The following is a 12,882-nucleotide window of genomic DNA, read 5'->3' as shown; positions in this document are numbered from 1 at the left end:
CCGGTTCTTTTATCAGTACTTTTTAATGTTTTGGTGTAATTTATTCTCAAACTGCAGCCTCTCCTCCACACACACACACACACACACACACACACACACACACACACACACACACACACACACACACACAGCAAAGTCAGTGAACAGCAGATCACATGTGAAGTGAAGATTACTCGAGTTGACGACAACTACGCTCGTTACTTCTTCAGTGCAATAACACCTTAGCGAGTAAAAAGCCAATACTCTATCAATACACCTGATCAACAAGTATTAACATGTAGAAAAGTGATATTTTCAACTGCTCTGTCCGCAGTCTCTCATCCACCGCTGCTATGTTTTACACAACCACAGCGCGCTAGCTGGGCTAATAGCTAATTGTTAGCAACAAGCTAAAACTAAAGCTGTCTGTATGTAGTCTAACTGTTTAGCTTAGTTTGCCACCAATCTTCAAATTTGGCTCATTCTTGTAAACTCAGCTGCTGGCTGAGACAAAGCAGCCTCTCCTCTCTACCAGCGGTACCTGCAGCAGTCAATCACATCAGCAGCAGAGGGAGGAGGAGGAGGACAGGAGGAAGGACTGATACTGACTGATGTCTGTCTTCTTCTTTCTTTCTAAACTTCACTCAGTATTTTCATGTCAGGAATATTATTTATTTTATTGACATTTTACATTAGTTTCCAGAGATATTATTGAGTTTATAAAGTGACTTTGCTGTTGTCAACATGACTGTTGCAGCTGGGCGGCTGTGGCTCAGGAGGTAGGGTCAGGAGCGGGTCGTCCACTAATCGGAAGATTGGCGGTTCGATTCCCGGCTCCTCCAGTCCGCATGTCAATGTGTCCTTGGGCAAGATACTTAAACCCAAATTGCTCCTGATGGCTGTGCCATCACTGTATGAATGCGTATGAATGATAAGATTTCCTGTGATGGGCAGGTTGGGACCTTGCATGGTAGCCCCTGTACCCATTCAGCGTATGAATGTGTGTAAATGGGTGAATGTGATTCGTAGTGTAAAAGCGCTTTGAGTGGTCGGAAGGCTAGAAAGGCGCTATACAAGTACAGTCCATTTACCATTTACTGTTGCTGCTCTAGAAACAATGTTTAGTTATATTTATAATAAAAATAAATTCTAATCCTGTTCTGAATTTTTTTTTTTTTAAAAAAAAGAATAAATTCAGAACAGAGTGTAGGGCTCGACTTTAAGGCTTGTCCGATTTCTTTATATGACAAATGGAAAAGAAATTTACTTGTCCCACCACACAAGTTAAAAGCCACAAAAAAAATCCTCAATGTTTCATCTGCTCTGCACCTCTACTGTGCGCACTGAAAAAGAGGGATGATGCATCACAGACAGACAAAGTCTGTGACGAGATGTCAAGAGGCAGATATTCACATTTTATTACATAATGAAAAGGTCCAAACCTTCAGATGCACAAGAGAGAAAACGGAGAAAAGAGGAGGAGGGAAAGAAAGCCCAATATAGAGGTATGCCGTCTAATGTTAACATAGCTAGCTAAATAGCAATAAAGCTAATGCTAGATAATGATGCTACGATAGCTGCTGGACTCACATATCGTTACAGATTGAAGGATATGAGACTGAATGACAAGCCAGTAGCGAGCTATCTGGATAACTGCTCCTTCCTACAACGTAAGGCTTTGTGCTGAAATTTCACTGACCAATATCAGTGATAATGGATAACGCTATATCCAGAAAAACAGATTTCTGCACTGGGTTGCACCAACTATGTGTAAGCTGGCATGAGCCACTTGGCATCGTAGCACATTGTAGTAAACTGGATCAATAGTGAAATATCATATCAATAAATTAGGTCTCTACTGGATTACTGTGTTGCTAAATGGCAGCAATTAGAGTTATGTTGTAACTTATCTCAGTGGTGAAAGCTTTTATTTTAGTGATGCATAAATCACAACTTAGAAATAATAATTTATGTTATAACTAAGTTTGAACTGACACACAGCTGGTGCAACAGGCTGCAGCAGTTGTTTGTCTACTCTGCAGCTACATGTTTTTGCTTGTCACAGGCTGATATCTACTCTATAACTGTCCAGATGCACTCAGGAAATATCTGCAGAAGCCTCCAGCTGCTGGAGAAGTTACATCTGATCTCCCATCTACACCACTCTCTGAAGCAGGTCAGTTCAGCCACTTATTTGTGGTCTCTGTGTAACTGATAATACACCGCTATGTTGTCTTTATTATTATTATTAATTATTATTATTATTATTGTTATTTGAATGTCACAGTTACACCTTGTTAATTTCAAGTCAAATATCAATATTATGTGTAATTAAATGGTTTCTTACGTACTTGTGTTATCATGGTAACACTAGCGCAATAAAATATATTGAATCATAAATATAATTTCTATATTATAAAGGGAGCATCGCTAACTTAAACACTAATCAATATTAGACTGCAACCATCTATATTTATTCAAGTTGTCTACAGGACACATTAAAGCTAGAATAACTTATTCCATCTAAAGTAATTTAAACTTGGATTCTTCACCTTGTTTCACTCATGTAATTGAACAGTTCTGGTCAACCGTTATCTATAATTTATGCTTCAGATGTGTTTATTGTCTGATGTGTTGTCATTTATGAATCATTGTGTGTCCTTACTAAAGGATTAATAACTATATTTGCATGTATGTTTAGATTTACCTGCAGGTGAAGCAACAACAGACACAACAGACACTTCTACTACTCTACAGCCTGCAGACACCATCAACTGGAACAGATCCTGAAGTATGTGAGTCCATCAAGGCAGCAGCTATAGATCCTGCTGACTGGCAGCCCTGTCTGATATGGTGAGGACAGAGATAGTCAGCAGAGGCCATATCAGCTAAAATAAGACTCGACATTTACAAAATGAGAGGATGGGAGAAGTTCCCATCACCACCACTTCTACAGAAAATAAGTGAATGGAGAGAAAATCAAGAGAAGTTGGTTGGGTATATTCCAAGAAAATTTTTTAAAAAAGTCTTTACTGCTTCTGCTGCAACCTGTTCTCACAAAAAAACTACAAACTCATCAGTAATTGATTTAATGACTGGAAAAATTGCAGTGAAATACTCAAAACCCACGAGAACAGTCCAGGGATCTCATTTGTTGAGTAAGCAGGAACGGGGCCTGAAAGAGGCGTACGCCACTTCCCGAGCAAAAGTTGTGATCTATGAAAACAAACTTGATGGGACAATGTGCGCACCTGCACCTAAACTCTTACCCATGCGTAGGAACATTTTAGAAACAGGGGAAATCAACGACGCAGAATTGAAGTGAATTGAAGGCAGATTGTATAATAATCCTCTCACACATTTAATTTCACTTAATATCAAACATCAATTATAGATCCACATTATCATAAACACTCAAACCAGCAGTGTTATCTGTACTTTGGCTTGTAGTGAGCCATAACTTCCATAAACATCTTTCAATTTGTAAAGATATAAAGCAACTCAGATCTTAAAGTCTGCCCAACATTTCATCAGTGCTGCCTCACCCGGAGCACAAAGGAGAGAGTCAGTTGTGGAGCAGCAGCTGAAGTGAATGATGTCAGGATGTGGCAGGTGGCAGGATTCTGCAAAGTCTGGGTTGCCTTTCTCCAATATTAGCTAAGCATGAAAATACTGATTGATTTTCACCTTAGCCACGTTAACTTACTGATGAAATGATCATCATTGATTGTAGAAATCCAAGATGACATCAAATTACTTCAACAAACGTAACTAAAACATATTTACAGGACAGAGCGTTAATAGATTTTTAATATTTGGTTATACTGTGCATATATCACCAAGTATGAGTTCCCATGTAGTTTATATGTGTAAAATGGCTACAGTAAACACGGCTGTATTGTCAAGCACAGAGACACTGGAGACACAGCGGTGGCTGCCACACACACGCTGCCTTCTCCAGTCACCTCACCGGCTCAACTTCACCACCTGTGCTCACTGTGTCAATTAGAGAAATACCTGTATGCTGGATTTTGGAGTAAATATAAACTAATATAGTGTTTATTGTATTTTACATATTGAGTGAGTGGTGTAAAAACTACTTATACTGGTTAACTGGGAGCTTTTTAATTTCAATGCGTCTGAAAACGGGGAAATAAAACGTTAAATGTCTGTTCATGCCTGTTGCGGTCCTTCCTCTGCTGCTGCTGAGCACAAGTGACAAGAGAGGCTCCGATACACTGACTCTCAACACTGATTGGCCAGGCGTCTAAAGACAGAGAGAGTGATTGGTGCGGCGAAAGAAACACATGTACATGAATATTCATGATTGCTTTTGCATCGACCATTTATGGTTGAATGTGGGCGTGTAGAGGGTGGGATATGAGGCTGATCCATGAGCGCACATTTCCAGGTGGACTGTGATTTATAAAGGGAAATATACGTGTGTACGCATGGTTTTATAAATCTGATTATTTTTCAGTGCGCGCCATTTTCGGCTTTTGTGCGCACGTACAATTTTAGTGTGGATCCTACACACTGTTTTATAAATGAAACCCCAGAACATTGTGGGCACATGACATCATGGAAGGAGTCATCTATCCAGTGTAATCTATCAATAACCAAGTGCCAGCGTCTTGGATGTTACTAACAGGTAAAGGTAGTCAATAATAGTAATATTTAACAATTGATTCATTCTTTGAAACGTGATTTGTTTGTTTGAAAAGTAATTGTAATTTATAAAAATATATATTTTTGTCTTGAAACCATTGTGGTGTCTGATGTTTGTTGTCCATATTTTTACTGTAGAATGAGCGGGTGTGTCATGGACTCATGGTTTGGGCTCTTTGTGTTTTTTCTTCTTTTGGTTTTCTGTGTTACACTTGTGTTGTCCAGTCTTTTTGCTCATTCATGTTATTTGAGTTGTATCTTTGAAAGACTGTATTAGATTATTGGTTAGCTTGTAGTGCTGTGTACCTAGGTTGATTTATTCAGAGACAGTTTGATTTATGCTGGCTTGTTATTGAGTGCTGTTGTGTTTTCTGGGTTTTACTTTGCTCTGTGTTTCTCTTGTGTGTTCCTTCACTCCTCCTGTTTTCATGTGCTCCTCCTCTCACCTGCCCTGCAGTAGCCTCATCGGTCCTGCCCTGCTCCTAGTGTCTTCCCCAGCCTATCAGCTCCAAGCCTGCCCTTGTATTGTGCCACCTGTTCCTTGTTGTCTGATTACTTCAGTTTGTATTGAAGTTCAGTTTTCAGTTCAGTCTTTGTCGAGTCGTCTGTTCAGTTAGTCAATTCTGTTCTGTCGTGTTTGCTCAGTTTCCTGCTCATTCGATTTTTTTTTTGTATCTTGTTCTACTCAGCTCATCCTGCTTTTGTTTTTTTCCTGCCAGTCTTTGAAATAAAGATGCTTTTCTTCAGCCCTGCTTTCTGGTCTCTGCATTTGGGTCCACCTGCTCCTCAATGTATGACAGGGTGGTGATGAGGCAGTACTGGTGAGGTAATGTGGTTTGGGGGGGGGGGCACCAAATCCTAATCTCTCCTAGGACACCAACATGGCTAGAGCCGGCCCTGCTGTCAGATTTATTAAAGGAAAACTTTTACATTTTCAGAGTGAGTGAAGAAATCAGGAGAGAGGAGACAGAAGTGAGGAAGAATTGCAGGATGTAACTTAATGGTGTTGAAAGAAAAACAAGGAGAAAGTAAAGAAGTGATTGAAAAGGAAGAAGGTGCAACTGATTCAAGATTTAAAGAAACAGTTGAAGGAGTAAAGAGAAACACACAGAGGCAGCCCAGGCGTCAGGTGATGGAGAGACATGAACACATTCAAAGCAGGACGCAGAAAAAACTGTTAAGGTCTGACTTCCACCTGTATCTAGATGAATTACTGTTCTGTAAATATGTTTAAAGGCACAATCTGTTATCCAAACTAAAGGACATCCTAACAAACAAAAGTCAAAGCACAAGATTCAAACCTGCTATAAAAGGACTTACAGATGTTTTAACACAGGTACTAACACTACACAACAACTCTGTTAACATGATGTTTTCTTCAGCTGTTAGAAGGTCGTTGACCTCACTAACTGTTGTAAACACAGCACTAAAACTGACACTTTCAGTTATTAGGAAACAAAATGCTGATTCATCTGATTCATTTATAAGTCAAACTGTTGTCTTGATTTGGCTTTAAGTTGAAACAAATTAATTCCCCATCAGTCACTTTTGTTATGTTGTTATATTACAAACATTGATCTATATTAAGGACCATATAGAGGCTGAGAATCCAGATTTGTTTTTCAGATAGAGACTGATTGGTCCATCTATCATCGGTAAGGCCTACGTTTATTTATGTGTTGTAAATACTGTTAATATTTAAAAATTAGGTAAATACTGTTAATATTTGTTTAATATTTATTTACCTATTTTTTGTGCACTTGTTTCATTTCAGCTCAGTGTAGAGAAATACAGCGATACAGACAACCGCCTTACTGCGTATCTATGACGACACTGTCGACACCACATATCCGTATCTGTGACACGCCTGCTCCGTAACATAACTAGTAGTTTCAGGGGGCCTACCACCCCCCCTGAAAACAATCCTAGTAGAAACACTGTCAATCATTATTATTAAACGTCAGAAGGATGATCAATAATTAATCTATAGAGCTCATATTGAAACAGACTTTACAAAGTGCTTCACAATTCAGGATCAAATGAAAAGATCATTAACAGGGAAGTAATGGCTTGAATAAAATTCATAAATTGAATCATTTATATGTTGACACTGTTTGGATGCTTTCAACTGTTTGTTGGTCTGATTTCTACGTTCACAAACAAAATGAAAAAGTAAATTATTGTCATTTTTACTCTGACAAGTGACTTTTGTGGATGTGTAACAGTTAAAAAAGACACTTGAATAATTCTTATTTCCAATTTGTGTTTGTGAATTTTATCTCAACAAGGAATTTTTATTCATGAATGTTTCCTGTGGAAATTATCTTGCTGCACATCGTCCCTTCTGTTCCTCACAGAGCTGTTTTGCATTGCTGAGGGTAAGTTGTGTGGAAAAATGCTGCTGCGCTATTTTATTGTTTTCTATGGAAATTGAACCGTTTATGTTGTAACATTTAATGCATATTGTTTACTGTTAATACTATAACTTTAACTAGCTGTTTCATGTTGTTTTGACTGTTAATATGAGTTTTGTAGATGCTTTTGTTTAACTTTCTTGGTGCCATTTGTATTACAGCAGGCTGCCCTGCGTCATGTAGTCAACGTAGCGCTGTAGAGATTTTAGCATCTATTTCCTGGTGTAAATTCTGTTATTTTGCATGTTTAGGAGCAGATGTGCAGGAGAGACCAGAAGGTGATTCATATGTGTTACATTGTCTTCTGCAGGAGCAAATAAAGGCTGGGAACCAATCCTTTGAGTCGTCTCGTTACATGTCCTTACCACATCTGTCACACATGGACAAGTGAAAGATAAATTTACTTGTCTGAAGGACAAGTGCCTCAAAAAGTTAATGTGGAGCCCTGCATGCGCACCTGTCACCTGCTGTTTTGGTTCATGTATGTGCAGCAGTGCAACGTGTAAAAGGGCTGAGTGAATATAGATCAACTGGTGTGGTGATTAATAAATACTCTCTCAGCCAGTCACATCACTGGTCTCATAGCTGTGAAACACTTGTGCCAATCACAGTTAAACGTGATAACGACAGCTCAACAAATGGAAAGCTTTTCTTCAGGAAATGTCTGGATGGTTCAGAGCGTCACAACATGAACACACATCACCACAAATCTGCAGCCAAAGACAGATGGAGCAGTTTTTTCATCAGTTAATATAATAACAATAGAAATTTTTAAAAAGTATTTGGTGAAGCTGTTTATATGATTATAGCCCATCAGACTGACGCTATTTCAGAAATAATTATAGCCTAATGTATCTCACCTCGTACACGGTCACATAGTTTAGTAATTAATGTTACACAACAGCGTTTGCATCGTAATGTGTCTCAAGGATAAAACATGAGACGCTACTTTGGCTAAAAAGAAAGTCGTAGAAGAGGCTGATGAGCCCCGCTAACCCAACGTCTCCTTCATAAAAAAGCAGAATATCGAGTTATAACCGACCAGTCTGATTCACTGTAAATGATTGCAGTAAATTTACAGCAAGACTTCAACAGTACTAACCTGTTATTTTTAAATATAGCACTTTACTGTTAATACAAAAGAAAATCTGTTAAATTACGCTCCATTTATCGTTTTTTAACAGAATTATAATGTATTTGCATTTTAACGTTAATCAACAGTTGAAAGTATGAAATAATATAATATAATTCAGTATTTTTTGCATTTTGGGAAGAACCATTTCACCTGAACTGCACATGTGAAGCTAGTCTGTTCTTTTCTTCATCTATATCTTACTAATTATTTGGTGAACAGCAATTTTATTCATAAATCAGTGCAAAGTCTGTCAGTGATGTTTCCAGTGATGTTTGTTTGCATTAATGAATATGTGCACGTCATGATAGAAGTATTCAGAAGCAACGTTTAAGCATAATTTCATAGATGATTGCTGATTAGCCTAATCAGACGACACAAGGAGCTCATTTTAATTTCTACATGTCTAAGTTAACGAATTTTGCCAGTGAACTCATTAAGCATTATGATAGTCTTGACAGTGTAAACCTTTTACACAGTCGGAGGAGGAGTGTGGTAGAACCACTGTGGAACTCTTCAAGACTAAACCCACTAATGCAGGAGTCAAGGAAGTTCTCTCTCTGGGTGAAGATGTCGAGCTGTCGTTTGTGTCATCCAACTTCTGATGGCTCACTTCTCAGAGACCATTACAGGACTAATCCTTCTTGCAAATGTAAGATTCCTTTATGTATATGTACATATATACACACATATATGCCATTTGTATTTCTCTTTCTATGTTCTAGGGATCTGCCACTACAGCTGACATTGAGAGGACAATCTCCATACCTGCAACTCCTTGTCTGATACTGCTTGGTATGTTTACATCATTGGATAGACAAGCAACAAAATGTTCTATTAAAGCATACTGCAAAACTCTTGTAAAGACATATTCTCATCTCCTTTGTTGTAGGAATGCACTGCTGTTTTTTAAATTCAACTTCTCTTAGTTGCAGTACTATTGGTTGGTCAATACATAAAGAATTTATTTGCAAAAAACCATGAATGACATTTTTGAAAGAAACAACAAACTGTTGAATGTAATGGTTTACATGGTTTACTTTCTGAATCCAAAATGATGCAAAAGTCAACTAGTGTTTTTGAATATTATCTGAAGAAACACATGGTTTAGAGAAATTAGCACAACTGACAATATCTGTTTTTTCAAGTGGACTCTTCACATGGTGCTACACATGTTGCTGTCTGTGTGACCACGGCAGGAAATCAAAAGCTCCTCTGACTGTACCGTGGTTGTATTAGCATCAAAAAACCACAGCTGTTCTTCTTTCTGCCAAAAGCCAAACAAGATGCACAAATTTATATCACAATAACTATTCTGTAACCATTAAAACTTCACATGTCTGCATGTTACTGTGCTACTATTGTTATTGGGGGAAGTTGAAATGAGAGGCAGCAACTGTTAGATAAATATTGATTCAGGGTATAAACGGACAGAATATTCATTTTGGATAATGTAGGAGGACAACCGCTTGTTCTTTAATTCTGTTAACCAATCTTTGACTTCTTAAGGAAAATAAGAGACAGACTCCCTGGATTCCTAAGTTCGTAATAGCGGACCCTCAGCCTGCAGAACTGACCTTTGTAACCCTAAGTGGGGGTTTGATCAGTGATGCTCAACAGACTCAGAAAGACCTAATAAACCATTTCGATAAGTTGAATTATGACACGAACTAAGAGCATGAACTGACCCTAAAGGCCACCTGGACCGGAGAAAACAACTCCCACCTTAGATGGAGCACAGACTCTTATCAACAACGCCATAAACTAATCCACATTCCTGAAGACTGTGAAACCTCCCTGCAAATTTGAGGCAAACCTGAAAATTAAGAAAGTTGAACTAATGAAGGTTGTATGTTTAGACATCATGAAGTGTTAATATGAAGGTTAATGTTTGTTATTAGAAGAACTGACTTATCATGAATCATGTAAACTGTTTAACTGTTTCTTGAATGGTTTTACAAATATGATACAAGCTGACGGGACCATTCATCAGAAATATCATGACTGCTTGGACATTATGAAAAGAATGTGTTTACAGCTTTAATGTGGAATAACAGGCATACAGTGACTTGAAGTGCCAATTTTTGCATGTAAAAACTCAGAATTAGATTTCCCCAAATTCCTTTACTTCAGGAGGCGCAGGCTGTAAACCACCAGCCACACCTAAAGCCCCTGGAACAAAAAAAATGAATATTCATCAATAATTCGGCGCGAAACCCTTTAGAACATCCCTAAAACTCCTCCCATCTTATTCTAACTTATAAAAACAGCCTCAAGGAGATTCCTCTTTGAGCTGGCCTCCAAGAACTCAAGAAAACTCTTCAGATGTCCTTTATTCTTCAACCAAATATATCCGTATTTAATCTTTTATTGCAACAAGCTAATTTGTTTCTGTTTTATTAGTCACCTTAAGTCTTGTATTTCCACGTATAGTGATTTAATTTTGAAGTAAACACGTACAGTATTTTATTTTGAAGTAGATGCCGCTGAAGATTTGAGTGTAATCAGACTGAACTTTATTCGACACTTAACTCAAGTTATTACAAGCCAAGTAAAGCCTGAACGTAAGCTCCTGAAGAAAAGAAAAAGAAGAAGAAGAAGAAGAAGAAGAACGCTTCATACTGAACCTGCTCTCTGAGAGCAATACTGAAAACCAGAAGTGAAGCCAACCTGAAGACTTTCAGAGCAGCCTGAAAAGGCCTGATTCTTTACTGGCATTCAACGCCTCTGCATCTACAGAGATGCACTACAGCCCACAGCTGATCCGGGCTCTTTCACTGCAACACCGCTGGAGATGCTGCACCAACAACGCTGGACCTGCCAAGATGACGCGTCTACTACAACGCATCAGCTCAACAGTAAGGCATAACATGGGTTTGTGATCAAGGGTTGATGTCAGATAATGTTAAAGTTAAAGAATTTATTTAGAGAAGTTGAATTAGCTTCCCCCTTAGCATTCCCCGGTGCAACACGTTAAGCCTCAAGTCACGCACTTCGAGCCACTCCTGCTGAATAATTTTCTTTATTAATTTTATCATCATTCTTAGGCCTTTTATTTATTTATTTTACTTTTCTTTTTATTTATTATTTTCTGTATATCATCTATACTTTATCATGTATCCTCAAGACTGATTCATTGATTAAATTGAACAAGGGTTAGTGCTTCCTCCTGGCACTAACAGATCCTAACCAAAAAGGAGGTGGTGCCCCCAATAACAAGGTAATTAAATAATAAAGTATTACTACTCCTACAATAAAAATAAAGTTTCTCGAGCAGTACTACACATGGCAAAATACTTTTTCACTGCTCAACACAATTCATTTCAAACATGGACCAAAAATTCATGAATTTGACAGGAAAATTCTTCTAAGTTTCAGGTGAAACGGCAGGAAGCTATATTCAGCGCTGGATCGTCAGCCTTGAGGGCCACATCATATGTGAGGGGATCCAGCCCACCTTCCTGACGGGGCTCGCTGCATTATTTTACACCTTCTACACCTTTAATCTCCAATCCCAAGAAGAGGCAGCATGCACACTCCAATTCATCCAAAGGTTAGATACTTTCAGTAAAACCTGTATTTTTCTCATCTTTTCCATAACGTGCTGTTGCACATCGATACATTTGCTGCATTTTATTGTGTTGTTTATCTGAGTGAGTTACACAACTTGATTTTCACACAGTGTCTGAAGAATCATTATCATTTATCAGATACTTTGTTGGAATAAACCCTGAGAGAGGCACCAAGACTGGACGGGGCAAAGTCTTATCAAAGAAAACTGGCAAAGTCACCAACAAAAACAAAACAACAGTCGATCCACATGAATCCACTCTGCTGAGGAAACTCATGGACTTCAAGTGGCACTTCATTTAAAATGGTGAGATTACTCAATCCCATTACTTGCTTCTATTTATCAAAACACCAGCTGGTCTCATTCGTCTAATTCTTTCTCCCTCTCAAACTCACATACGCACACACACACACACACACACACACACACACACACACACAAACACACACATACTTGGACTTCTGCACTTAACCGTGTTCCTTGTTAGTGCCTGACATACAGTTCATATTTGGACATGATGTAACATGTCTGCTGCTGTTCATTATATTTTCATTTATATTTCAACTGTTTTTGACAGACAGCATTATATTGACAAAACATCTTTTATTTATGTAATGTTCATCTTTTTATTTGTACCACTGATATGCCTTAAGGCTGGACAATATCTCCAGTATATTCAGATGTTACATGATATAGAGCCAGATATTATCTGAGAGTTTTGTTGTAATTCTGTGATGTAGCTCAGTTGTCTGTAACTGTTGCTGCTCCACAAAGCAAGGTTAGTAAGTTTACCACATGACTTTAAAAATGGTAAAGCTGCTGAAATTTGGTTTGTTATCATGAACTTGAATTGTGAATCATAATTGAATCATATCCAAATAGCTCATTCAATGTACAGATTCAAAACACTATCATGATGATGTCATCTTTTCACACTTATCTGCCTAACTTTCTAATCCTGCTTTGTGGAACAGTCCTCTGGTTAAAAGCTGCTTAACAGCAAATGATGCAGTTTTATTCAACTGAACTGTTCTGTTCTGGTCATCTGCTTTGGTTTTCTAAACACTCTTTCGTATTTTTAAATATATTGTTAGTCAAAAAAGGTGATACTGTATAGT

General features: G+C 38.1%; 1 protein-coding gene across 5 annotated transcripts in view; it reads right to left on the bottom strand.

Moving 5' to 3' along the window:
* LOC121891796 (NACHT, LRR and PYD domains-containing protein 12-like) overlaps positions 1-12,882 on the bottom strand; it is a 98,212-nt gene that overhangs the window by 23,847 nt on the left and 61,483 nt on the right. The window lies entirely within an intron of this gene.

The sequence above is a fragment of the Thunnus maccoyii genome, chromosome 24, assembly GCF_910596095.1.
Source record: "Thunnus maccoyii chromosome 24, fThuMac1.1, whole genome shotgun sequence".
Classification (NCBI taxonomy): Eukaryota; Metazoa; Chordata; class Actinopteri; order Scombriformes; family Scombridae; genus Thunnus; species Thunnus maccoyii.
The sequence above is the reverse complement of the archived record's forward strand: the minus strand, read 5'-3'. Positions and strand labels throughout refer to the sequence as shown.